At 44.6% G+C, this 26447-nt stretch overlaps 1 protein-coding gene and 1 pseudogene across 1 annotated transcript in view; both read left to right on the top strand.

Annotated features, from left to right (window-relative positions):
* Positions 1-26447, top strand: part of FBXO34 (F-box protein 34) — an 86013-nt gene that overhangs the window by 53107 nt on the left and 6459 nt on the right.
* On the top strand, positions 11520-11692 carry LOC133770835 (U2 spliceosomal RNA; annotated as a pseudogene).

Here is a 26447-nt window from a genome sequence, read left to right as displayed (position 1 = left end):
GGGTAAGCTCAGGCTTGCTCTCTGTGTGTCTGTCTGTGTCTCTCCTTGTGTTTCTGTTGATCTGCTTTCAAATAAATCTTTTTTCAAAAATTTCAATAATAATATTTGTTGCAAGAATGGATAGAGTAGGTTCCTTTAGTGAGTATACTAAATTTTGAAAGGGCTCAGAAATGAGAGAGAATTGGGTAGTAATGGAGGATATCAGATGTCTTTCAGAGGAACATAGTTTAGCAAATCTGCATTTGTAACAGTCAAGGGAATGAGTTCAAACTCAGAAGAATATGAATACCCAGGGGGCCGGCGCCGCGGCTCAAAAAGCTAATCCTCCACCTTGCGGCGCCGGCACACCGGGTTCTAGTCCCAGTCGGGGCGCCAGATTCTGTCCCAGTTGCCCCTCTTCCAGGCTAGCTCTCTGCTGTGGCCCAGGAAGGCAGTGGAGGATGGCCCAAGTGCTTGGGCCCTGCACCCACATGGGAGACCAGGAGAAGCACCTGGCTCCTGGCTTCAGATCAGCGCGGTGGCCATTGGAGGGTGAACCAATGGCAAAGGAAGACCTTTCTCTCTGCCTCTCTCTGTCTCTGTCCACTCTGCCTGTCAAAAAAAAAAAAAAAAAAAAAAAAGAATATGAATACCCAGAAAGTTGAACTCCATTCAGTTATATATGCTGGAAAAGGTCTGTAATAAACCTGTTGGATGATGTTAAAAGGATGTGTAACTAGTTTTATGTTACTTGACACTTTTGAATCACTCTCTTCTAAGGGTTCAAAATTCTACCCAGTAGAATTTGGGGGGGAGTCCCTGAGGTTTTTGTTTTTGTTGTTGTTGTTGTTTCTGATACTTGCAGGAATTGGGAAGAAATGTGATGGTGAATTGGATTAAAACACCTGTAAACCTTGAGGGGGGGGGGGTCCACATTTGGAGACTTAAGTTATTTTTTAAGGGCCGGTGCCGTGGCTCACTTGGCTAATCCTCCACCTGTGGCGCCGGAATCCCATATGGGCGCTGGGTTCTAGTCCCGGTTGCTCCTCTTCCAGTCCAGCTCTCTGCTGTGGCCCATGAAGGCAGTGGAGGATTGCCCAAGTGCTTGGGCGCCTGCACCCATGTGGGAGACCAGGAGGGGGCACCTGGCTCCTGGCTTCGGATCAGCATAGCTCCGGCTGTATTGGCCATTTGGGGGGTGAACCAACAGAATGAAGACCTTTCTCTCTGTCTCTCTCTCTCTCACTGCCTAACTCTATCTGTCAAATAAAATTAAAAAAAAAAAAAGTTATTTTTTAAGACCGTAGAGAAAATTTCACAATAATTTTACTTTTCAGGCAAAATTGAACTGGCATATTTTAGAATTTCCTCTTAGTCCTTTGGGCCCTTCTTATTTACTCTTATTTATAATTTTCATACAGGAAAAGGGTTGATTCCAGTGACATCTGTTTTTAAAAGATTTATTCATTTATTTGAAAGGTAGAGTTACAGAGAGGCAGAGGCAGAGAGAAAGTCATCCATCTGCTGGATCACTATCCAAATGGCCACAGTGGTCAGAGCTGTGCTGATCTGAGGCCAGGGGCTTCTTCGGGTCTCCCACACCGGTGCAGGGGCCAAGCACTTGGGCTGTCTTCTGCTGCTTTCCCAGGCCACAGCAGAGAGCTGGATCGGAAGTGGAGCAGCTAGGTCTTGAACCAGCGCTCATGTGGGATGCTGGCACTGCAGGTGGTGGCTTTACCTGCTGTGCCACTGCTTGGGCCCCAAGTGACATCTTTTTTTAACTAAGTTGCTTGCCTTCATTTTTGTGTTAATTTCAGTAAAAGATAAGTTATTTAAGTGTTTGGCTTGTTTGCAATGGTGTTCCTTCCTCCCTTCCCTTTCTTCCCAAATGACAATCATGGAGGCACTTCTGGGTCGTTTGAGATCTATGTTTTCATAATCATGCAAGAAATCTAGCACTGTGTGGCTTTGGATGTCACTTTTCTTTCCATCCAAATTTAGTTTTAGTTTTGTAAACTTGGGAAATGCTGTATACACTATTGCTAAAAGTGGCTTAAAAATAATTTGCTGATTTTTAACCTGATTGCTGGTGTTCTTTCCCTGTATTGTTTCAGTGCCCCTTTAAAGTATTTTGGGGTCTCTATAAATATGCTAAAATTTGTTTCAATTCTGAACCTTTGGAGAATGATTTGAATGCACACTAGGATCAGGCTGGATTCCAAAGAGACCTTGCTTTTTGTGTTGCTTTGTTTCTGTGTTACCCTGATGTTCTTATCATCCCATTTCTGGATTCCTCATACAAATAGGCATTATTTCTTTTAAAATAATTTATTTAAAGATTTATGTTACTTATTTGAAAGGCAGAGTTACAGAGAGAGGAGAGACAAAGGGGTTGGGGGGAGTCTTCCATTCACTGGGTACTGGGTTCACTCCCCAAATGGCTGCAAGGGCTGGATCTGGACCAGGCCTAGGCGAGGAGCCAGGAGCTTTTTCCAGGTCTCCCACATGGGTGCAGGGGCCCAAGCACTTCGGCTATTCTCTGCTGCTTTCTCAGGCACCTTAGCAGGGAGCTGGATCAGAAATAGAGCAGCCGGTGCTGGAACCAGTGTCCATATGGGATGCTGGTGCTGCAGGTGGCAACTTAACTTGCCACACCACAATGCCAACTCCCAAAAGAATTTTTTTAAAAAAATTTACTTATTTTTATTTTATTTGAAATGCAGAGAGACAGACAGAGATGTCTTCTGTCCTCTGGTTCACTCTTCAGATGCCTGCAGCAGCCAGGGTTTGGCCAGTCTGAATCCAGAAGCCCAGAACTCAGTATGGTTCTCTCGTGTGGGTGACAGAGACCTAGGCACTTGAACCATCATATGCTATCTCCTAGGATACATGTTAGCAAGAAGCTGGATTGGAAGCAGAGGAGCTGACTCTCAAACCAGGCATCTCTAACATGGGATGCAGGTGTCTCATGTGGTGACTCAACCACTGCTCCCCACATCTATCCCACAGATTTCTTTTTACAGGTTTTACTTACAGGATCTGGTGGACTGTAACATAACTCTCTGAAATTTTAGGCCTAATCATCATCTGTGTATGGCCACACATATCCTGCTCCCTGTTCTCTCCAAAGTCCTCAACTTTCTGTGTACTGTCCACTTTATTAATCTTTCTTCCAACTATATTGTAAACTTAGGAACATTGGAGATTTTTTCCCAATCTCTGAGAGTTTGGTACATAGTAGCTGCTTAGTGAATAGTGATGAGTGAATGAATGAAAGATGTGTTTGATAATTTACCTTCCAGTCTGTGGGATTTGAACAGGAGACATCTCCTGTTTGCTGTTTACTTGAACTTTCAATTAGAGACTGAAAATTATTCCATATGTACAATATGAAATGGAGAAAGATTCCCTTAGTTTCAGGATTGTGCTTTGATAGCCTTATCTCATTCAGTCCCACAATAGTTTCAGTTTGAGCAGAACTCTAGTACTGCAAATGTGGACAAGGCTGGGTCTGGAAATCTCTGTCTTCTTTGTGGCTTTTAGTAAACCTCAGTGCTGTAAACATATTAGTAGCTTTTTCTGTGCTGCTCTTCTCCTCATCTCCTATAGTAAATAATTTCTGATCTAGAGTAGTATTTTGTAAATTTTGAGTAATATATAAACTACACCCAAAAGAAGAAACTTACTGAAGTCCTTCAACATGGATAGAATTTTTTTATTTTTATGAGCAAATAAATTCATAATATTTCAATATTGATACTAGATATTAGTCAGAAGTTAGAAAAACTAAATTGATAAATGAAGAAAAGTGCTGATATCTGCTTTGCAGATTCTTCTGTGCTTGTGTGTGTGTGTGTATGTGTGTGTTTTAAAGATTTATTTGCAAATCAGAGTTAGAGGGAGAGTCAGATCTTCGATCTGCTGGTGCACTCCCCAGATGGCTACAAGAGCCAGTGCCGGGCCAAGTTGAAATCAGAAAACAGTAGCTTCTGAATCTCCCACCTGGGTGGCAGGGCCTAAACACATGGGCTGTCTTCTACTACCTTTCCCAGGCCATTAGCAGGGAGCTGGATTGAAGTGGAGAAGCCAGGACAGGAATTGGTATCCATCTGGGATTCTGGTGTTGCAGGTGGCAGCTTTGCCCGTTTTACCACAATGCTAGCCCCTGCTTGTCTTGTCTTAAGGATACTGTGATAACCCACTAGTATCTTTTTTCTCTATTAAGACTGCTGCTGAAATCTTTCTTCACACCTTGTATTTCATTTTGCTTCCATTAAGTCAGGGTTTTCTAGCACATTGGAGTGTATCTTAGGTGTTGAATTCATAGCTATTTTTCTAGTGGATTCAGGAAGTAAAGATCATCCTATTTGATTATGCTTGGGTGTTTAATGTTTATCTCACCTGTAGGTTCCACTCACAATAGGAATAATAGTAAATATTACTTTTCTTGAAAGAACTACTGTGTAAAAACACGGAAGGAACTGACGTTATGAGAATTTGCTGGAATGTGAGCATAGGTTTTGCTCCTCTAAGATCTAGATGATGCAAACTGACTTCTGGTTTACCTTTGATCACTATAGAAGCCATCTTGGGTAAAAAGCTTTTTCTCAGGTCAGCTTTTACTTTGCTCTCTCAAACTGGGAGGGAAGTGTTGCTCAATACATGATGGACTCAGTAACAGTCCCTGCTGAATGTTTTCATGTCCTGATGGACCTCATGATTTAAATTATTTTACAACTTAAAATGTGGTATGTTTTGAAAATCTTGATCTGTATCTGTGGCTGCTGTGATCTTGAGCAAGTTTTACTCTCTGAGCTTTTATTTCCTTTTCTGTGCAGTGGTTGTAGATTGTGAGGTACAAAAAAAAAACGATGTTTGTGAGGTAGAGACTGGGGAGAAAGGGATCAGCTGTTACAAAAGCCTGAAAATGCAAATGAGTTTAGGAACAGAAAGAAGTCCAAAGAGTCGTGTATGAGACTGTTTTGTGGATTTAAAACATCCCTTACATCTTAGGTGCTTTTAAAGTTTAGAGAAGCTGTATTTGTTTCCTCCATGGTTAGTCACAAGGCAATCTTTGCGGGTGAAAGGAAATGTTTGGACCACGAGTCATAAATTATAGCAGTTTATGAATTGTGATTACTGTTATTTGTTTGTACAAATAATTCTTTTCCTTAAAATTGGGAATAGGAAACAGAGGAGTAGGCTTATTACTGGAATTTTAAATATGTTTGTTTATTTGAAAGGCAGAGAAAGAAACAGACTTCTCCCATTTTATTCCTCAAATTGTCCACAACACCTGGGGATTGGGCCAGGCCCAAACCAGGAACTTCCACCCAGGAGGGTGGCAGGTACCCATGTCATCATTGGCTGCCTCCCAGGATACACATTAGCAGGAAGCAGGAATTGGAAACAGAGCTGAGACTGGAATCCAGGTACTCCTGTATGGGATGTGGGCTTCCCAAGCTGTGTCATATTATGCAAAACACCTACTCCCATTACCAGAACTTTTGAGCCAGGGCGATTTTCTTGTCTGCCATGTTTTCCTTCATTTTGACCCTCTTGGCTTTGCTATTGGGTGGGATAACGTTTTGCCATCTATTAGCTGAACACTGAAATCTAATCTTGGGTGTCAGGTTCTCCTTTGTACTTTGTTTTGTTCGTAATTGAGGTACTTAAGGGTTCTGGGTGTGAACTGCTCATACTTTATATTAATTTAGAATCAGGAAAGTTAGACTTTTCTGTTGAAGTAAGTGTGTATCTTTAAAAATACATATAAAACTGTTACACAGAAATAACTAAAATGTGATAATAGGATATAGTTTGGTTATGTTTTTAAAACCTAAACTATAAATGTAGAAGTATCTTTAAGCTTCTTGGTGTTCTCTTGCTTTCTGGTTGGGTGTGTAGGAGTCTGCTTATCAGAAATTTTATTAGTGCTGATGCTAGTTGCCTTTTTTTTTTTAATCTATGTAAACCTGACCCTAGACAGCTGTGTTTAGTAGAGTAAGGATTCATGGGGCGGCTTTGCAGTGTTTCTTGTTGGGAGTTAGTGTCTGTGTATTTTAGTATTTAGAGGATATTGTTTGAGCTTTGGAAATGAGATCGAGTTGCCTAACTTTTAGCTGAGTGCCTGTATGTCTAGATTTTTCTGTCCTAGAGGTTATTAGTAACATGAAAGTTATTTTTGCTCTGGTTAAACTGACAGTATTAAGTCAAATAACTTTATTGTGGTAGTACTTGTTTACATATGGCTGGTAAGTAGGATTTTCTTTACCATCTGATGTTGCATTGGAATGTAACTAGAGTGCTGGATAAAAAGCCGCTATGCAAGTCGGACTACTTTTTGCTTTGCAGAAAAGTAACAGAGATTAAAAGTGACCGTGGTCTGGAAAGTGTCCTCCGTTCCTCCACCTCCTCCACCTCTTGTCTGTGAGAAGCAGGGCCTTGATAAGGAAATGATGGGTGGAGTGGCTCAGGGCCCTCGTCACCCTCTCAGGCTGCTCAAGTATTGATTAGTCAGACTCATAATATTCCACTTAGGGGCTTCTTGCTGGTCAGCAGGCTTCTGTCCTTCCATGGGAGCTGGTTTACTCTGAGGAATGCTGGCAGCGACAAGGCCCTGTGCTGCATGCCCTATGAGGACACAGAAAAGAACTAATTAGATCACCGTGGCTTCAAAGACGGGATACGGTGGTGAGTGCCTGGGAAAGGCGCTGTTCTGGGAAGTCAGAGGAAGCAGTAGCTATCCAGTTCCCCTGAGGCGTGGCGCTGGGGCCCTGGATGAGCCTGTGCAGGGAGCAGCCCAGCTGGGTTAGTAGCTTCAGTAGCTCAGTGGATAAGGGGCAGTGGAGCTATTAACTGGGTAGAGAAGCAAGGCCAAGGAGGCAGGACCAGGCCACTATGTGTTAAAATTGTTTAGGTGTGCATTTTGGTATTTGTGGGGGGCATAAAACTGACCTTTCCAGAGATTCTAAAAAGGGTCCCCATTCAGAAAAGTTAGGCAGTGGCTGTGCTAAGTTATCCATCTTTGGTGACAAGGATGGGGGGCTTCGTAAAGACCTAAGAAAGTCTGGGGTGGAGCAAGCATACTTTTCCTTAGGGGAGGGAGGGCGGGATTTGGGCATAAGGTTTGTGAAGTGGCTTGGCTTGTCACACTGGGTTTCCCACCCAGCAGTTTGGTTGATCTGTGGCATCCACTGAGTGGCATGAAGGACGAGTGTTTTCCATCAGAGATGTTCCACAGTGTTATTTCCCCTAATTTGAAGACCAGGTTGGTGAAGATGTGGCAGGCTGACCTGCCATTGTAGAGGTGTTAGTTCCTCAACTCTCCATGGAAAATGCCTCCTCTGTGACACTGTTCTGTCCTTCCTGTGAGGATCTGGGAAAATCTCCACAGGGACCCTGACATTAAGGAGTTGCTGGTATGTAGTGCTTTCCTTTAGATCTGTCTGTTCAGTTATCTTCTGTTTCCATGAGCAAAGAGAAACATTTTCATTAAAATGATCTTCAGTGGTCGGTATTTCTTGTAGGCGGTTAGACAATGCTTGGGTGCCCATATCCTTTACCAGAGTCCCAGGGTTTGAGTCCAGGCTGTGCTCCTGATTCCAGCTTCCTGCTGATGAACACTTCAGGAGGCAATGGTCAAGTACTTGGGTTCCCTGCCCCCAAGTGGAAGACCAGAATTGAGTTCCAGGTTCCTGGCTTTGTCCTGGTCCTGGCTGTTGCAGGCATTTGGAGAGTGAAACAGCCGATGGGAGTTATATCTGTCTCTTTGCCTTTCAAAAAGAAGTAATTTAAACATAATGAACTTGAAGGGATTTTGGTCTGTGGCTTAAGTGCAACTGATAAAGCTGCCACCTGTGATGCCAACACCCAGTATTGCTCTGGTTTGTGTCCCAGCTGTTTCACTTCTGACCCAGCTTCCTGCTGATGGCCTGGAAAAAGCAGTGGAAGATGGGCTAAGTGCTTGGGGCTCCTGCTACCTATGCGGGACACTTGGCTGAAGCTTCTAGCACCTGGCTTCTGCCTGGGTTGGCCCTGGCTGTTGCGGGCCACCTGGGGATTGAACCAGCAGATAGAAAACCTCTTTGTCTCTCCCTCCATCTCACTAACTCTGACTTTCAAATAAATAATTAAAAAAAAAAGAGAGAGAACCATTGGAGTTAGGGGGTTTATTTATTTGAAAGGCGGAGTGACAGAGAGCCAGTATGCGAGCCAGTGTACTGCTGTCTGCTAGTTCATGCTCCAAATGGCCGTAACAGCCAGGACTGGGCCAGGCCAAAGCCAGGAGCCAGGAACTCCATCTGGGTCTTCCGTGTTGGTGGCAGGGACTCAAGTACTTGGACCACCATCTCTGCCTCCCAGGCACATTAGTAGGAAGCTGAATTCAAAGCATACACAGGACTTGACCCCAGGTGCTTCTATATGTGATGTGGGCATCCCAGTTTTGAAAATGATTCAGAATTTATTCTAGTACAGATTTTAAAATATACATTGTAGGGGACCGACGCTGTGGTGCACAGTAGGTTAATCCTTTGCCTGCAACATTGGCATCCCATATAGGCGCTGGTTCTAGTCCCAGCTGCGCCTCTTCTGATCCAGCTCTCTGCTGGTGGCCTAGGAGAACAGTAGAGGATGGCCCAAGGTCTTGGGCCCCTGCACCCACATGACAGTGAAAAGGAGAGACCGCAAGCATGAGAGAGAGGTTTTCTTTCTTTCTTTCTTTCTTTCTTTCTTTCTTTTTCTTTTTTTTTTTTTTTTTTTGACAGGCAGAGTGGACAGTGAGAGAGAAAGGTCTTCCTTTGCCGTTGGTTCACCCTCCAGTGGCTGCCACGGCTGGCGCGCTGCGACCGGCGCATCGCGCTGATCCAAAGGCAGGAGCCAGGTGCTTATCCTGGTCTCCCATGGGGTGCAGGGCCCAGGCACTTGGGCCTTCCTCCTCTGCACTCCCTGGCCACAGCAGAGAGCTGGCCTGGAAGAAGGGCAACCGGGACAGAATCTGGCTCCCCGACCGGGACTAGAACCCGGTGTGCCGGCGCCGCAAGGCAGAGGATTAGCCTATTGAGCCACGGCGCCGGCCGAGAGAGAGGTTTTCTATCCACTGGTTCACTCCCTAATTGGCCACAACAGCTGGAGCTGCGCCAACCCGAAGCCAGGAACCAGGAGCTTTTTCCAGGTCTCCCATGTGGGTGCAGGGGCCCAAGGACTTGCGCCATCTTCTACTGCTTTCCCAGACCATAGTGGAGAGCTGGATCAGAAGTAGAGTAGCTGGGACTTCATGGCGCCCTTATGGGATGCCGGCATTGCAGGCGGCGGCTTTACCCGCTATGCCACAATGCTGGCCCCTCCTCACTTCTGATCCAGGTTGCTTCTGATGCCTACCCTGGAAACAGCAGGTGATGATGGCCCAGGTGCATGGGTCCCTGCCACCTTTGGGTTATGGGCTCCTGGCTTTGATCTGGCCCAGACTTGGCTGTCGTGGGCATTTGGGCAGTGAACCAGTGGATGGAAGATTTTTTTCTGTCTTGCTGTCTTTCAAATGAAATGAAAATAAATTTAAGCAATCTTAAAAACAGGATTTATGAAATTTCTTTAAATAGCAAAATTTCCTATGCATTTATGTTTTTTATATATATGATTATTTTAAAGTTTTGTTTCCTTTATATATGATTATGTTAAAGTTGTGAAAGTTTACCCTTGTACATGAAAATTCAGGAACTTACTAGGTTGCTATACTTAGGCTATAGGATGAAGAATTGAAAGTCATGCATTTAATTAAGAAATGGATTGATTAGGCTGGACCACTGTTCTTTTCTGTTGTTTGACTTCTCGCAGGTTTATCTCCTTTTAAGTTGCTCTATTATTTCTTTCCTGTTAAGTTTTCAGTAATGCATGTAGAATTGGCAAGAACTGCTGGTGCCCGGAGTCTGAACCAGGAAGGGGAGACTGCATCAGACAGCATGGGGCTTGGTGGGGCTTAGCTCCTGCAGAGCTGCCCTACCTGAGTAACCCCTGAATTCCACAGCTCCTGGCTCCAGATCCAGTGGTGTGCAGCTTCACACAGTGTGTACATAATGAACAGTTCAAAGTTTCTTTCTCCAGTGTTTTACAAATGCTTCCATGTATTTCTCTTTGAAAATTAATAATTGACTTCGGTGCAGTAGGTTAACTACCACTTGGGATACCAACATCCCTTATCGGAGTGCTAGTTTGAGTCCTGGCTACTCTGCTTCCTATGTAGCTGCCTGCTAATGTGCCTGGGAAGCAGCAAATGATGGTGACTCCAGTCCTTGAATTCCTGACACCCATATGGGAAACCAGGATAGTGTTCTTGATTCCTAGCCTTGGCCTGGAAGATTCATTCATTCATATTCTCTCTCTCATTCTGCCGTTCCAATAAATAAATCTTTTAAAAAATAATTATAGAAAAAGTTAGCTATGTTCAGAAATAGTAGAGTGACAAACCTCCCCTTAGTAGTTCAGTAATTTATCATATGGTCAGTGTTCTTTGATTTGTATTTGCTACTATATCTTCTCTCCCATATTATTTTGGAGGAAATCCCAGATATCAATTATTCAATCTAAAAATATTTTAGGATATATCTCTGTGAGCACTTAAGAAATGCACACACATATGCATGGATATATACGGTCTCATGCTTATATAATCTTTTTTTTTTTTTTTTTGACAGGCAAAGTGAACAGTGAGAGAGAGAGAGAGAAAGGTCTTCCTTTGCCGTTGGTTCACCCTCCAATGGCCACTGCGGCCAGCACACCGCGCTGATCTGAAGGCAGGAGCCAGGTGCTTCTCCTGGTCTCCCATGGGGTGCAGGGCCCAGGCACTTGGGCCTTCCTCCACTGCCTTCCCAGGCCACAGCAGAGAGCTGGACTGGAAGAGGAGCAACCGGGACAGAATCCGGCACCCCGACTGGAACTAGAACCCGGTGTGGCGGCGCCAGCCTATAATCTTTTTTTAATTGTATGTTTCACTTAGGGTCCATACATGTGTGATATATTTGATTGATTTGACCTGCTAAAAAAGTTTCTCTTAGGGGCCAGCACTATGGCGTTAATAGGTTATGCTTCTACCTGCAGTGCCCCACTTCTGATCCAATTCCCTGCTGATGGCCTGGCAAAGCAGTGGAAGATGGCGCAAGTGCTTGGGCCCCTGCACCCGCATGGGAGACCCAGAAGTTCTTGGCTCATGGCTCTGGACCAGCCCACTTGCAGCCAATTGGGGAGTGAACCAGCGGATGGAAGACCTCTCTTTCTGTCTTTCCTTCTGTCTGTAACTCTGCTTCTCAAAAAAATAAATTTTTTTAGGAAAAAAGGCTTCTCTTAATGCATAGGCTCCTCCCATCTTTCATTTTCTTATTTTCACTTGGAAGTTGTGTGAAGAAACCAGGCTTTTTGTTCTGTAGTTTCCTGCGGTCTAGATTTTGCTGTTTTGTAACCCTCAGGTGGTAACATATTTCTGTCTACCGTGTTTCCTGTAAATTGGTAGCTGACTGTAAAGGATTGACATGTTACAATTGATTTCTATCACTTTTCAGCCTTTTGGCTAAGATCAAGTGTAGTATCTGTTCTTATCAGAATTTATTTCATAAGTTTTCAAAAAAATTATTTCAAAGGCAGATTGACATAGAGCCAAAGATCTTCTTTCTGCTGGTTCATTCCCTAAATACTTGAAATAGCCAGGACTGGACCAGGCTAAACGAAGAGTTCAGAACTCAGTTATGTCTCTCCTGTGGGTGGCAGGGATCCAAGTACCTGAACCATCACCTGCTGCCCCCCAGGGTATGCATTTGCAGAGAGCTGAGTTGGGACTCAAACCCAGGCACTCCTATAGGGGATCTGAGTATCCCAAGTGGTATCTTAACTGCTGCGCCAAATACTCACCGGATCACTTTTTAAGAGTACTTTATTAGGAGTTATAGAATGGTTTTGTTTCAGTTTAATGGTATTAGCAGCTACTGATGATCAGTGTTTAGACACATTAATATACTGAAAGTTGGAAAATGGTGGTGTATAATATAATCATTCCATCTATTTAATCAAAACCTGTTAGGAAATACAATTTTGTATAGAGCATTTAATGGCTTTATGTGTATTTTCTTTTGGATCAGTATTCTCTTTATGACATTGTGGCAGTGATTAAAATGCAGTGTGATCTGGTGTTGAGACTTGGGGCACACTGTCCTGGGTAGTTAATGATATGGACTGCCTTCAGAGCTCTGCTAGTCACCTACTTTGGAAGTTGTCTTAGAGTGTTTACTAATGATGATTTCCAGCGATAAATCATAATTAAAGATAAGTATACATTCAAGTTAATGGGTACTTCCCTACTTATATTATAAATAGCTTTTTTTCCCCCTCATTTGAAAGGCAAAATTAGAGGTAGAGACAGAGAGAGAGAGAGAGGTCTTCTGTCCTCTGAGTCACTCCCCAAATGGCTGCAATAGCTGAGGCTGGGCCGGATCAGAGCCAAAAGAGCTTCATCTGGGTCTCCCACGTAGGTAGCAGGGGTTCAAGTACTCGGGCCATCATCTGCTGCTTCTCTGGGTGCATTAGGGAACTGGATTGGGAGTGGAGCCGCTGGGGCATGAACAGGCACCCACGTGGGATGCCGGTGTTGTAGGTAGCAGCTTAACCTGCTGTGCCACAGCACCGGTGCCAGTAGCTTTTTTTTTCCCTTAATATTTATTTATTTGAAAGGTAGAGGGAGAGGTCAATCAATCTTCGATTCACTGGTTCACTTCCTAAGTGGCCACAACAGCCAAGGCTGGCCCAGACTGAGGCCAGGAGCTGGGAACTCTATCCTGGTCTACACATGGATGTCAGGGGCTCAAGCACTTGGGCCATTTTTCACTGTTTTCCCAGGCAAATCAGCAGGGAGTGGGATTAGAAGCTGAGCAGACAGGATCTGAACTGGTGCTCTGTTAGGGGATGCCAGTATTGCAAGTAGAGACTCAACAAATGGTGCCACAACACCAATAGCCCCTATTATAATGGCCCCTAAGTAGCTGTTTTGAAATCTTAGCTGCTTATTTAAGTTTTAAAAATGAATTCCTGTACTTAATCTTCTAAACATTGTTTCTAGGCTTAATTTGGAATCAGTGAGCAATAGAATCTAAAATGTCTATACTAAAATATGAGTATTAGTACAGGGAGCTTGGTTTCTAAATTGAGCAGGTTTTTTGGGGAGGGAGGCATGGGACTATAAAAGGGAGGCTTGAAAGATACTCTGATTTTGTTCTATTTTCTTGTTTACAGTAATACCTCATTTCATAACTCCTACATTTTATATTGGTGCCTTTGAACACCTTTCAAATATTCTGTAAATATTTATAATGTATTTTTGTTGGTTTTTGGGAAGAATGAGCATGTTAAAAGAAAACCAACCAGTGACCTTGTAAGTGTTTCATTTAGAGCAAGCAGCTGAGGTTAAGGTTGGCTGGAAGAGAAGCTGTTAGGATTGATCATCTTTGGGGAGATTAAGAAGAGAGGTTTTCTTCAGTAAATCTAAAAGTGACCAGGTAGTTGCCTTCTTTTCTTTCTTCATGTCTTGGTCACGCTCAGTCCCCTGGAGGGGAGAAGACTTCTCTCTTACAACCCAAAGCTAAGTGGTGTCCTTTTGTTGATTCTTCATGAATATCTGCAATTGAATAAACCTGATTTTAATTTTTAAAGTTACACTTGGACTTGTGATTGTGTAAATAAGCAAATTTAAGTGATGAACTGATAAAACTGCATTCTGCCCTGTCGGCATCCCATATGGGTTCTGGTTTATATCCCCGCTGCTCCACTTCTGATCCAGCTCCCTGCTCATGGCCTGGGAAAGCAGTAGAAGACGGCCCCTACTACCCACATGGGAGACCCAGATGAGGCTCCTGGCTTTGGCTTGGCCTAGCCCCAGCCATTGCAGCCACCTGGGGAATGAACCAGCAGATGGAAGATGTCTCTCCTTTTCCCTGTGTAACTCTGACTTTCAAATAAATGAATAAATTTTTAAAATTTTGGTAAGTCTCATATGAATAACAGTTCTGTTTTGTGTCACTTCATCTTGCCACTGATGCTTTTTTGGGTCTAGCAGAAAGTTATGTCATCGGATGGAAGTGCTTTGTATAGTAGAGATGGGTGTCACAGTCTCAGCCTGTGTTCCAGATGAAGTGTGTCTCATCTCAAATCTGTCTTCATTCAAATGCAGTAAAGATTTTTTGAGTCAGGCTCTTAAGGCAGTAATGGAAGCCAGGCAGATTAGTGCCCTGTCCTTGGGAGCTTCCATCTTGGAATGGTTAGCCACAGATTTCCCCAGTTAATAGACTGGCATTCCACATAGGTTTCTTGTTTGTCCTGTTCTCTGACCACATCCAGAGTTGCTTTTTGAGGAAAGTCAGATTGTGTCTGTATAAAGCAAGGAGTACAAGCTAGGTTTTAGAATTTCACTGCATAATATTATCTTTGTTGGCTGTGAGTTTGGTATGTAGAAAATGGGTCATCTTTCAGTAAAACAAGAAACCTGCTAATGAATTTCTATTTTGTGCTGAATTGCATTAGGGTTTCTTAGTTTATATTTACTGAAATAATAATTCTTCTGTCACTTCTTTCTTCTCCTCAACATTAGTTTAGGCTAATAGAGTTAAAATTACTCTTACATTGTTGGGTTGATAGTAGCTAAGTTTTGTTGGATTGAGAAAAAGCTAAGTGTAAACATGGTTACTGTATGTCCTGTATAGGTAATTTCAAGTATTCCATTTTTCAACAGAATTGGTATTTATGTATTTGGCCGTGACACAGAGACCAGCATAGAAAGGAGAGAGAGCTTCACCCACTGATTCACTTCCCAAATGCCCACAACACCCATGGGCTGGGCCAGACCAAAGCCAAGAGTCTCTAGGTCTCCCATGAGGATTACAGGAATCTCATAGACTTGGGCCATCATCATCTGCTGTCTCCCAGAAGCATTAGCAGGAAGCTGGATTGGAAGCTGAGAAGCTGGACTCAAATCAGCACTCTAATGTGGGATGTGGGCATCCCAAGCAGCAACTTAACCACTGTGCCATACCACCCACACCCAAAATTAGTTTTTAGCCTAGATAATAAGTAGTCCTTAGGTCACTGCTCTTAACCTTGCATCCACGGACTCTCTGATGAGATTCAGACAGGCAGGCAGTCTGTGAGTCTCCTGAAAAAGTAAGGCCAAGCTTTGCAGAGTGTACCAGTTCCTCAGGAGGGCACCATATTTCATCGAGTTTCAGAGGCCTGGTGAAGACACTAGGATACTTTGTATAAGGGAGTTCTGGTTAATAGGAATGGCAACAGCTTTCCCTTTCCAGACATGCTTTACAGTTAAGTTAGAAGGTTATAGAAGGTGTTATTGGAACGTTGAGCTCCTGAGTCATTTGAAGCATTGTCTTAGGCCAACTTGAATAATACAGATTTCATATCAAAATGGTTTCCTTGTTATTTCTCTTGTATATGATCTTGAATCATCAGATTTTAATCTGTGAATTCTAACATTGACCTCATTGTGATGGGCTGAATTATGTTCCTTCAGTTGTTGTTTTAAAGCCCTAGCCCCAGGACATCTGAGTATGACTGAGTTTAGAAAGAGGGCCTCAGGGGACTAGGATGAGTCCTAATCTAGTCTGGCTTGTGTCTTCATAAGAGAAAATTTGCACACACAAGAGTGACATGAGAGGCATGTGTGTGCATGGAGCAAAGACCTCATGAGGACGCAGGGAGAAGGCAGCCATCTGTAAACCAAGGAGAAATCAAAGCTGCTGATAGCTCCATGTTTGGTGTCTAACCCTCAGAACTCGGGCAGGCAGTGTTCTGTCACCTAAGCCACCCTGTTTTGTTTTGGCAGCCCTAGCCCACTAATACACTCATGATGAAGTAGCAGTTGAGTGACAATGAAAAGTTTGAAAGTATAGCAAGGTAGCTGCATCCTTTTGTTCCACTCTGTTTTTGGGGAAACGATGAAGTTGTGTGTAGTATAGCTCTCAGTGATCCATTACGTGGAAGAGATGGTAGGAGTAGAAACTCTAGATAGAACAAGTGTTAACTTAGTCTTTATTCCTGTGTTAGTTCCTATTACTGGTCTTTACTCTTAGCATTTTAGTTTCCTGCTTGCTTATGGTTATAGTTTAGTGTCATTCACTTCTGTTCTTTAGCATTTCTCATTCAGTGGAACTGTTTTAGCAAACAAATCAATTAGTATGTTGGCTCCAGACAGTGTCTCCCTGTTTTCCTGTGTGCTCCCTGTGGTCTCACTCCAGCTTTATCCTTGGATCATGTCACCTGCCTTCAGGCCTTTGCTGTAGACTGTCAGAATCAGCTTTTTAAGTTTATCTTTGCCAAAATTAAGGTCTGGGTATTTTGATACCTATTTTATTGCTAAGCTGATTTCAATACACTGAACTGGAAAATTTTAAGGTTAGGAAATGAATTAAAGGCTCAGGAATCAACATGTATTTCTCAAGTTTGCCATGAGGGCAGAAATTCCTCAATTTCCTTCCTGCCAAAGCCCCAGGGCCCAACACAATGCCTGGTAGTTGGAGGGGAGTTAAATATTTAATAAACAGATTAATTTTAAGTAAAGTATTAAGCCAAAGGCAGCCAGGATGAAACTTGGTGTTCAATCCAAACTGTGCTTCCTTTCCCAGTTGGACTCTCAATCTCCACTTATGAAGCAAGGATAAGCCTGTGTGGGATACCCCTTCAGCAAGCCCTCCATCTGCTCCTTCACTGTGGCCCTTGTCTGCTTCTCACCTCACCATGTTGTGTGTAGTGAGAGCAGGGGCATTGGCCCCACCTGCATGCGTGTCCAAGCTCCATGATAAATTTACAGGGTGATCCTTGGCAAGTTCCATAACCTGCCTCTGCTTTGGTTTCTTCATCTACACTTTTTAGGGTTTTGGGGACATTGTTAAGCATAAAACAGTGCCTGGCACACAAGTTACTCTGCTCTCACTTCTTTGTGTCTTATCTTTAGCTCTACCTTGGTTTCTTTCTCCATGCATTAGAAACAATTGTTCTGGAATGCTTGTCTTCGTGGTCCCTTTGGAGAGTTGTTAGGCAAGATTTACTCAGGTGTGAAGATACTCAGACTCTGACTCAGGACTGTCACTGTGACAATCATTTCTAAGGACATACCTTTAATGTGAAGGTATTACGCTGTAATGTCTAGGGTTGGAGGGAGTGACTGAAATTCTTGCACTTATATATTATCCAGATGATGGGTTTGAAGATCATATAATAACATGGAAAATACCTACTTGTGATTAAAAAGTTCAGTGTTGTACAACATGATTACAGCCTTGTTAGTAGCATGCCATATTTGCAGCCAGGAATTTCCCTGGGATGGAACTTGAAAGGCTCCTTTCATTTCATTCCCTGACTTTTATTTATTTTTTTCCAGATTCTGGATTTAGGCAAAACTGGTTCTGTAGACCCCAATCTTGCCCCCAGACTAGGTGTTTGTACCTTGTTGAAAGCCATTCCAGTGTGATATATGGTTTTAGGAATTACAAGTTCAGATTGTGCAGAATGGGATGGCTGTGGGTCTGTAAGATGATGACAGTCTCTCTGTGTACACAGGTGATAATTTTGTATGAGGGATAAGAAGTACACAAGCCCAGTGTGTACTTAGCAGCTAACATTGCGATTTGGGCTCTTGGATGTTTAATGATTAATTTTTCTCTAATGTAGATTTTTCATGTTACCTCCTTGGAATTACTACTCACTTTTAACCCCAATCTTTAAATTTGCTTTGATAATTTCTGAAAACAGGTCCGAAAGTAGCCAGCTTTTCAGCTTTCTATTGATCTTAAGTCCCATTTCTTTACAAGTAATAATCCCCACCCCCCCTTTTTTTTTTAAGATTTATTTATCTGAAAAGAGTTACAGAGAGAGGTAGACACGGAGAGGCAGAGTTCTTTCATCCACTGGTTCACTCCCCAAATCACAGCAACGGCTGGAACTGAGCCGTTCTGAAGCCAGGAACCAGGAGCTTCTTCCGGATCTCCCATGTGGGTGCAGGGGCCCAAGAACCTGGGCCATCTTCCACTGCTCTCCCAAGCACATTAGCTGGAAGCTGGATCAGAATTGGAGCAGCCAGGCTTTAACCTGCCACACCACTGCCCCCCACCCCCCTTTTAAAAGAAAATTTATTTTATGTATTCAAAAGGCAGAGTCACAAAGAGAGAGAGAAGAGACAGATCTTTTATCTGCTGGTTTAATCCCCAATGGCCTCAATGACAGGGCTGGGCCAGATGGAAGCCAAGAGCCAGGAGCTTTTTTTTTTTTTTTCTTCTCAAGTCTCCCTCACACTTGCAGGAGCCCAAGGACTGGGGCCATGTGCTGCTTTCCCAGCCATTGCCGCCACCTACTCACCTACTATTTCACTCCCCAGGTGGCGGCAATGGCTGATAAGTATAGCAGGCCAAAGCCAGGAGCCTGAAACTTCATCTGCATCTCACACATGTGACAGGGGCCCAAGTACTTGGGCCGTCAACCTCTGCTTTTTCAGCGCTTGTTAACAGGGAGCTGGATCCCATCGCCTGCAGCCTCCCAGTTGCGCATTAGCAGAAAGCTGGATCAGAAGTGGAGGAGCCGGGACTTAAAGCAGGCTCGCAGATGTTGAGATGCAGGTGTCCTGAGGGGTGTCTTTATATTTTGAAATTAATTTCTTTATTTGAAAGTCAGAATGCGAGGCAGAGAGAGCATCTGAAGTGCAGAGAGGCATGCTGGCTTTGCTGCACTTCTGACCTGGTGGCTGTAGGTTTGTCAGAGCACAGTCTCCTGGTTCTGCACTTCTATGGTTGGTCCTTATTCTCAGGCAGGCTCTCCTTTGCAAGGCAAGGATTCTGTTTTACTTACAGGGCCTGTAGTAGCACACTTCCAAAGAGACAGGCTCTTTCTCACCCCTGGTATCAATTCCTGGAAGACTACCTGGCCCTTGGTGGGCTCACATGCCCACCCTAGGTGAATCCCTGCATCCAAGGCGATGGGACACTCTGGCCCGCCTGGGCCACGTGCCCTCCCCTGCTGTGATGCAGTGGGTGCAGGAATGAAGGCGCTCTGGTGGGCGTGGACCTGCAGCACCGTAGTCCCTGCTGAGCTCTGGATGCATTTGGAGCAGAGGTGACTTGTGAAAAGGCAGCGCGCGGGATGCCAGAGCAAGAAGGACTGGGGCTGTCTGGGGCCTCCCGCCAGCTCCCTACTGTGACATCTCTAGCCAATGTTGTCACCTCTAATATGGGGACAGAGACACACATACAGTCACCTGTAGAAGACAGAAGCCTTGTCTAATTTTATAGACTTGGAGGCTGAGGGTTGGAAGGTGGTGTTGAATCGGTTGAAGAGTTGGCCTTTCAGCTTTCTTGTACACGCGTATGCTAAGGCTGGTGTTCACATAGACGGTAGGTGTGATATCACCAAAGTGTGACGCTTACAGGGCAGGACACCTTGGCTGTACCTGACAGTAAATGAGCTAAAGTCCCTCCTCCTTAAAAACAAACAAACAAACAAACAAAAAAACACAGGGAGCTGGATCAGAAGCAGAGTTGCCGGGACTCTTAACTGATGCACCAGATGGATGCTGGCGCTGGTGTTGCAAGCTGCAGCTTAGCCATTGCTCCACAGCACTGGCCCCTTCACGTAGTGTTAGCCTAGATGTATCTTGCTCAGCCAGGGTACAGACTGCTCTTTAGTCTTGGCACAACATATTCTAGAGGCATGTGCTACAAGTAGTAATTGTCACTGAAGAGCTAGGCTTAGGCTGTCCCTGGCAAACACCATGGTGACTTTTTCTGAAGCAGTCCACTTCAGCCCAGCCCCAACCCAGGATTGCTGACAAATCTTCTGTCTGCATTGATATTTCAACCAAACTGTTTTGCTTGGTGCATTAATATTTGTTACCTTCAGTTTTTATTCCTCACCTCCCTGAGATAAGCCATTTTAAACTGAGTTACCAATAACTTGCTAATGGGCCAAGCTAGGCTGTGCCTGACTGGCTTATTATGTTAGATACCTGGTGTAAGATCATTAACCAGGGTGCTGGTGTGGTGCAGGGGGTTAAGCTGCAATTTGAAATCAGCATATCAGAGTGCTACTTTGAGTCCTGGCTATTCCATTTCCAATCTAACTCCCTGCGTGCATATATATATATATATATATATATATAATTTTTTTTACAGGCACAGTTAGACAGTGAGAGAGAGAGAGAGAGAAGGTCTTCCTTCCATTGGTTTAACCCCCAAATGGCCGCTGTGGCCGGTGCACTGCGCCGATCTGAAGCCAGGAGCCAGGTGCTTCCTCCTGGTTCTCCCATGCGGGTGCAGGGCCCAAGCACTTGAGCCATCCTCCACTGCCTTCCCGGGCCACAGCAGAGAGCTGGCCTGGAAGAGGAGCAACCGGGACAGAATCTGGTGCCCCAACTGGGACTAGAACCCGGGATGCTGGCGCCGCAGGCAGAGGATTAGCCTAGTGAGCTATGGCGCCGGCCCCTGCTTATATTTTTGGAAGGTAGCAAATGATGGCCCAAGTACTTGAGTCCCTGTCACCCATATGGGAGACTTGAATGGAGTTCCTGGCTCCTATGTTTGGCCTGGCAGTTGCAGCCATTTGGAGGTGTGAACCAGCACTCTCGGTGTTTCCTTCACTCTGTCACTCTGGCTCATTGTGGCACAGTGGATTAAACTGTCACCTGCAATGCTAGCATCGCATGTAAGTGCCAGTTAGAGTCCCCACTGCTCCACTTCTGATCCAGCTCCCTGCTAATGTGCCTGGGAAAGCAGCAGCAGATAACTGAGTACTTGGGATGCTGCCATCCCTGTGGGAGATGCAGATGGAGTTCTAGGCTCCTGACTTCCCCCTGACCCAGCCCAAGTTATTGAGGCCATCTGGAGAGTGAACCAGCAGATGGAAAATTCAATGTGTCTCTCTCACTGCCTTTCTCTGTAACTCTACCTTTCAAATATTTTTTTTTAAATGATTATTATCTAACGCAAGGTGTGTGTGGGAGGAAGGGAGACAGACAAGCACAGTGTGGTGTGGCATTTACACTCTAGAGTTAGTGACTGCTCTTGTTTTTCATACTAGATGTTGTCAGCTGCTATGGTTTGAACAAGATTTGTAGCTCCAAACTCATGCAGACATTTAAACTCCAAAGTCTTCCCAAAGTCTCAAGTTAATGGTAGTAAGAGGATGGAAGCTTAATCTGGCTGAGATGGGGCTGGAGGGAGATGTATGGGTCTTTGGAAGGCGTGCCTGGGAAGGTAGTTCCTGGGAGAGAGTTGGTTCTAAAAGCTGGGCTGGGGCCAGCCACTGGCTCTGCATCCTGGCCTGCCATGTGATTGGTCCTCTGCATACATTATTGCCAGCCTCTGGCCTCACAAAGTGGCCAAACCTGAGGAACACCTGTGGAGCCCACCTGAACTCGGGCTGTGAGCCTCCAAAACCATGAGCCAAAATAAGCCTCTTTTTTACAAGTAGCTTGTCTTAGGTAATAAATTATAGGAGCAAAGATGACTACTGCAGTACCTAATGGATTTTTTTTAAAGATTTATTTATTTATTTGAAAGGAATAGTTAGAAGCAGAGGCAAAAAGCAGAGAGAGAGGTCTCCTATCCGCTGGTTCATTCCCCAAATCGCCGCAACAGCCGGAGCTGAGCCGATCTGAAGCCAGGAGCTTCCTCTAGGTCTCACACACAGATATAGGGGCCTAAGCACTTGGGCCATCTTCCACTGCTTTCCCAGGCCAAAGCAGAGAGCTGAATTGGAAGTGGAGCAGCCGAGTCTTGAACCGGTGCCCATATGAGATGCCGGCACTGCAGGCGGCAGCTTTACCCACTATGCCCACAGTACTGGCCCCTGGATTTTTTTAAACTGCATTCATGGGTGGCTTTAAAATCTTTATTCCCTGAGAGAGATAATCTTATGATAAAGTTAGGTTTTGTTCAAACAGGACATATTAAAGCTAGGATCAGCTCTTCAAAAGTACTACATATGCAAGTGATGTCAAAAATTACTATTGCCTTAAAATATATTTAAAAATTTACAGTGGAGTGAGTGTTTGGCACAGCAGTTAAGATACCACTTGGGACACTCATCCCATATGAGATCCTGAGTTCAAGTCCTGGCTCCACTTAGGATTCCAGGTTGTGGCTCATGTAGTTGGGTCTCTGCCATTCAAATGGGAGAATCAGATTGAGTTCTGATCTCCCAACTTCAGTTTAGCCTAACCCTGGCTGCTGTGAGTGTTTGGGAGGTGAACCAGTGGTTAGAAGGTCTCTTCATGTCTCTCTCTCTCGATATAAGTGAGTAAAAACTTAAAAAAAAGATTACATTGATCTAAAGTATATATAAATACATGGGATGACGATTGGTTTCAAAGTAAAAGCAGCATTAACCCACTCAAGGAAGTATTGGTTTGTTATGCTAAAGGGGTACCAGTTTTTCACCCTTTATTTCTGTAAGAAGTATATTAAATAAATTAGTAAGGGAGTTTTTGAAAGGACATCTCAATATGTGGAAGTCATGCTTGTTAATGCTTGGTATACTTTTTAGAATACATTAATGGCCTTTAAAAAGTTTTTTATCTAGGAGCCAGCATTGTGGTGTAGTGGGTAAAGCTGGTGTCTGCAACCAGCGTCCCATATGGTCACTGGTTCAAGTCCTGGCTGCTCCACTTTCAATACAGTTCTCTGCTACCTGGGAAAGCAGTAGAGAATGGCCCAAGTCCCTGGGTCCCTGCACCCACATTGGAAGACCCAGGGGAAGCTCCTGGCTTCTGGCTTTGGATCAGATCAACTTATGCCGTTGTGAACAACTGGGGAGTGAACCAGCAGACGGAAGACCTCTCCCTCTCTCTGCCTCTCCTTCTCTCTCTGTGTAACTCTGACTTTCAAATAAATAAATAAATCTTTTTTTAAAAAAGGTTATTTATTTGAAAAGTAGAGTGGCAGAGAGGGATAGGCAGAGAGAAAGATCATCCATCTGCTGGTTCACTGCCCAAATACCTACACTCGGTAGGGCTAGAGTTGGCAGAAGGCGGGAGCCTGGAACACCATGTAGGTCTACCACATAGGTGGCAGGGGCCCAAATACTTGAATCCATCTTCTGCTGCCTTCCCAGGTATGTTAGCAGGAAGCTGGATTGGAAGTAGAATAACTGGGATTTGAACCAGCTCTTGATAGTGGATGATAGCATTCTAAGCAGCAACTTAACCCACTCACCACATTGGTTCCAATGGATTGCTGCTTTTTAAAGTTTAACTTTTTGTTAGAATTCATCTGGATCGTTGGTGTTCATTCTAGTGACATTTAGCAAATACAAGTTTCTCATCAGCTCAGGTGGCAGTAACTCTAATGTTCCAGAGTTTTGTGGGTGTTTGACATTATGTCAGAGGAGCAATGGGAAGTAACTTGGTGAGGTACCCTTGGTTCTCTGGGCTAAACTTAGATGCTCATGGTTAGTGTAACCCAATGTAATTCTTCAGTTTGTCCCTACCCCAATTGTTACTTAGTAATTCACAACTGGCTGAGCTAGCATTCTTTGCTTAGCTACCTGCCTACTGCAAGAAATCGGTGGTAGAAGGAGGCAGGGGACCTTTGTAGACTCAAGTAATACCACGTCGTCAGTCTTTGGTCACAGTGTCAGACCTCGTTAGGTGTCACTTCTTTTGTGATCGCAGTAAAAGGACGAAGAAGGGGGCGTCCTTCCCAACTGCTCCTACTCCTTTAAAAATGTAGTTTGGATGCTTCTTTGTCCCATTAAGCTTATCATAAACCTTGCTTTATTTTCTGGAAGTTAGCCTTGTTTAGTCTTTAACTATCTTATAAAGAACCTTGGATCAGGTACAGCATTTAAATACCACCGAGAATCCTAAGGTGGAAGCTGGTGCCGTTGTCAAGACCATGTGGCACCAAAGGTTGCTGTGTTCTGTGAACAGGTGATAGAGGGGTCTCCATTGTGTAGTAACTGCCCACACCTCCGGAGGCAAAACTCAAGGGTTCTGTGAAGTGCTCTTTGAGGATGTTCCTTAAAAGGAAAAAAAGACAAATTCTCTCTCTGAAAGAGGCGTCCCCCGGTATTTTGGAGCTCAGTTTGAGATCAGTCTTCTCTGACCACTGGCTTCCTTAGGTCTGCTGTGGGAGTTGGGTGCACATGCGGCGCGTCCACTGTGCTGCCGCCTGCACGCACACTCCTGCTCCAGCGCTGTGATGGGTCTGCTTGGTGCATCACTGCTCAGGGCAGGGCGAGGCTTTCCGTGATATTTAAGAAAAACTGACCTAATTTGAAAGATGAACGCTCTCTGGATAGGTGCTGTCAGAATCATCTCATTGTGTTTGTGTTGTAATTGAACCTAGGTTTCTGATAGGCCTTTCTTTGTAGTGAGGAAACTATAGGTCAGGAGATTCTGTGTCTATTCTAATTCTAATCTTTACTTAATCACGATTAACTGCAGGCTTCACAAGTCATTTTGTGTCCATTTCCTCATCTTCAAGAGCAAGGCTTTCTGCTCACAAAGTACTTTGCTGTAGGTGCTAATCATCTGTGTAGCGGTGCAGGGAAGAAGGCTGTGCCAAGATGTTTTCTGGAGGATTTCACGGTTTTAAAGAAACGAATGGTGAATGTACACGCTGTATACTTTCTGTTTTTAGTACTGCGACTTCTGCAAAAGAAAAGCTGATTTTCAAGAGGCTAATAAATGACTCCCTTTTGGAATTAGGATTTCTGTACCTTTATTGAAGCAGAAGGAAAATAGGAAATGGTTTATCTTCTAACCTGTTTTGATAGGCAAGGCTGAAGAGGAAGAGTAGGCTTCTGCCTTTGATGTTGTAACTTCCTAGAAGGCGTGGTCCTTCCCCCAGTCTGACCATCCACTGCCCTTTACCCCTCAGGTCAAGTTGACCCTTCTCTGGACAAGAGTTAGCATTGATCTTTAGACTTCAGCATGGATGCACCCCACCCCCATTTTTCTCCTTGAAGAAAACAAAGTTCAGCTTTCTTTTGTGGCTTCATTTTGGGATTGAACACTATCTTTAGGTGAGAATTTACCCAACTTCTTTGAAATGGACTTAAGATATCAGTGTCTAAAAGGAATATTGTAAATATTGAAAGCAGGCTTTTGGTCTTTACTGGAGTGCAGTTCAGTTTTAATTGACTTGTTGCATCTCACCATATTCCTGGGAATAGTCTGAAGCCATAAGTATGACTAGAGACTTCCCCCTTCACAGCTGATCTTTGGGAAGGAGCTGCTGTAGGCCCTGCTCTTGCCTTCTTGGCCACTGTGGTTTCTCTTCACAGGGTCACCAGGTGTCTCCATCATCAACTGGACAGTGTGTTGTTGACTTTGCTGCAGAGTCTACAAGTGACCGCTCCCTCCTTTTATGTGTTTCTGCCCCATGGTTACAAAAGCAGTGCATGCGTGTTGTGGAGTATCTTGGACAACGGCTTGTATTCTCTGTCTAGGAAACTTCCTCATTGAACCTTTCTGTACAGCAGTCATCTCTTCCTCTCCTTTTGCTCTTGGCCAGTCCGTGGCCAGCGTGCTGCTGGATGGCTCTGGTTCAGGCCTACCGGCTCAACAGTTCCTAAAGCTGGACTTCCCTCCTCTGCCCTCCGGTTGGGAGGGAGCTGTGAGACGAGACCCACTCTTGATGCCTGCGCTTCCTCCACCTTTTAAATCGGTCCTGTTCACTCATTTACTTGTCTGCACTCTTAAGGCCTTTTCTGTTCCTTAGCTACTGACTGTCCCTCCTATACCTGTGGACATCTTCCTTCAAGACTTTGCTCAGAAAACTCTGACCCGTTCCTGCACCTTTGAGACCAGGCTCACTGCTTGGCGGCCCCCTCTCCCCACCTCACACACTCTGCTCCCCCTGGCTGCTCCTCTGCCGCGCAGCCTCTCGCAGTACCCTTGCTAACCTCGGAACATGCATCACGTGTGTTGTAACTGTGGTTTACTTTTCTGTCTCCGCAAGGGCAGCTAGTGATAGAAGTTCCCAGCCCATAGCCAGAAAATTTCTGATAACAAGTGAGTAGAACAATGAATGTTTGTAGGGTGGATGTTTGTAGTTTATGGTCCTGGTTGCCTTAAAATTGTATCTTGTGATGTGATTGGCCTTGGCCTGCTGCTCCCATCACCGTCGCCAGCACGTGAAGTAGGAAGGGCAGCGCAGAGGTGGAGCTGCTAGGCCGCTGGGCAGGCTGCAGGCACCGGCCTGGCGCGATAGGGAGGCTCCCCTCCAGCTCACACCAGGGCAGCGGAGATAAATAAGGACACGTTCTTCATGGAAGAGACAGGGCGGGGCGGGTGGGGGTGCCGCGGAGGAGGGATCTAAGATTCCTATTCTGGCTCTGTGGACTTGGTGCTTGATTGGAAGGTTCTTTTTGTTGTTGAGGTGAGCGTGTGTGCTGACAGTGGGCAATGCAGTTTGGGAGAAGATGGCACAGGAAGT

This window comes from Lepus europaeus, chromosome 11 (assembly GCF_033115175.1).
Source record: "Lepus europaeus isolate LE1 chromosome 11, mLepTim1.pri, whole genome shotgun sequence".
Lineage (NCBI taxonomy): Eukaryota > Metazoa > Chordata > Mammalia > Lagomorpha > Leporidae > Lepus > Lepus europaeus.
The sequence above is the reverse complement of the archived record's forward strand: the minus strand, read 5'-3'. Positions and strand labels throughout refer to the sequence as shown.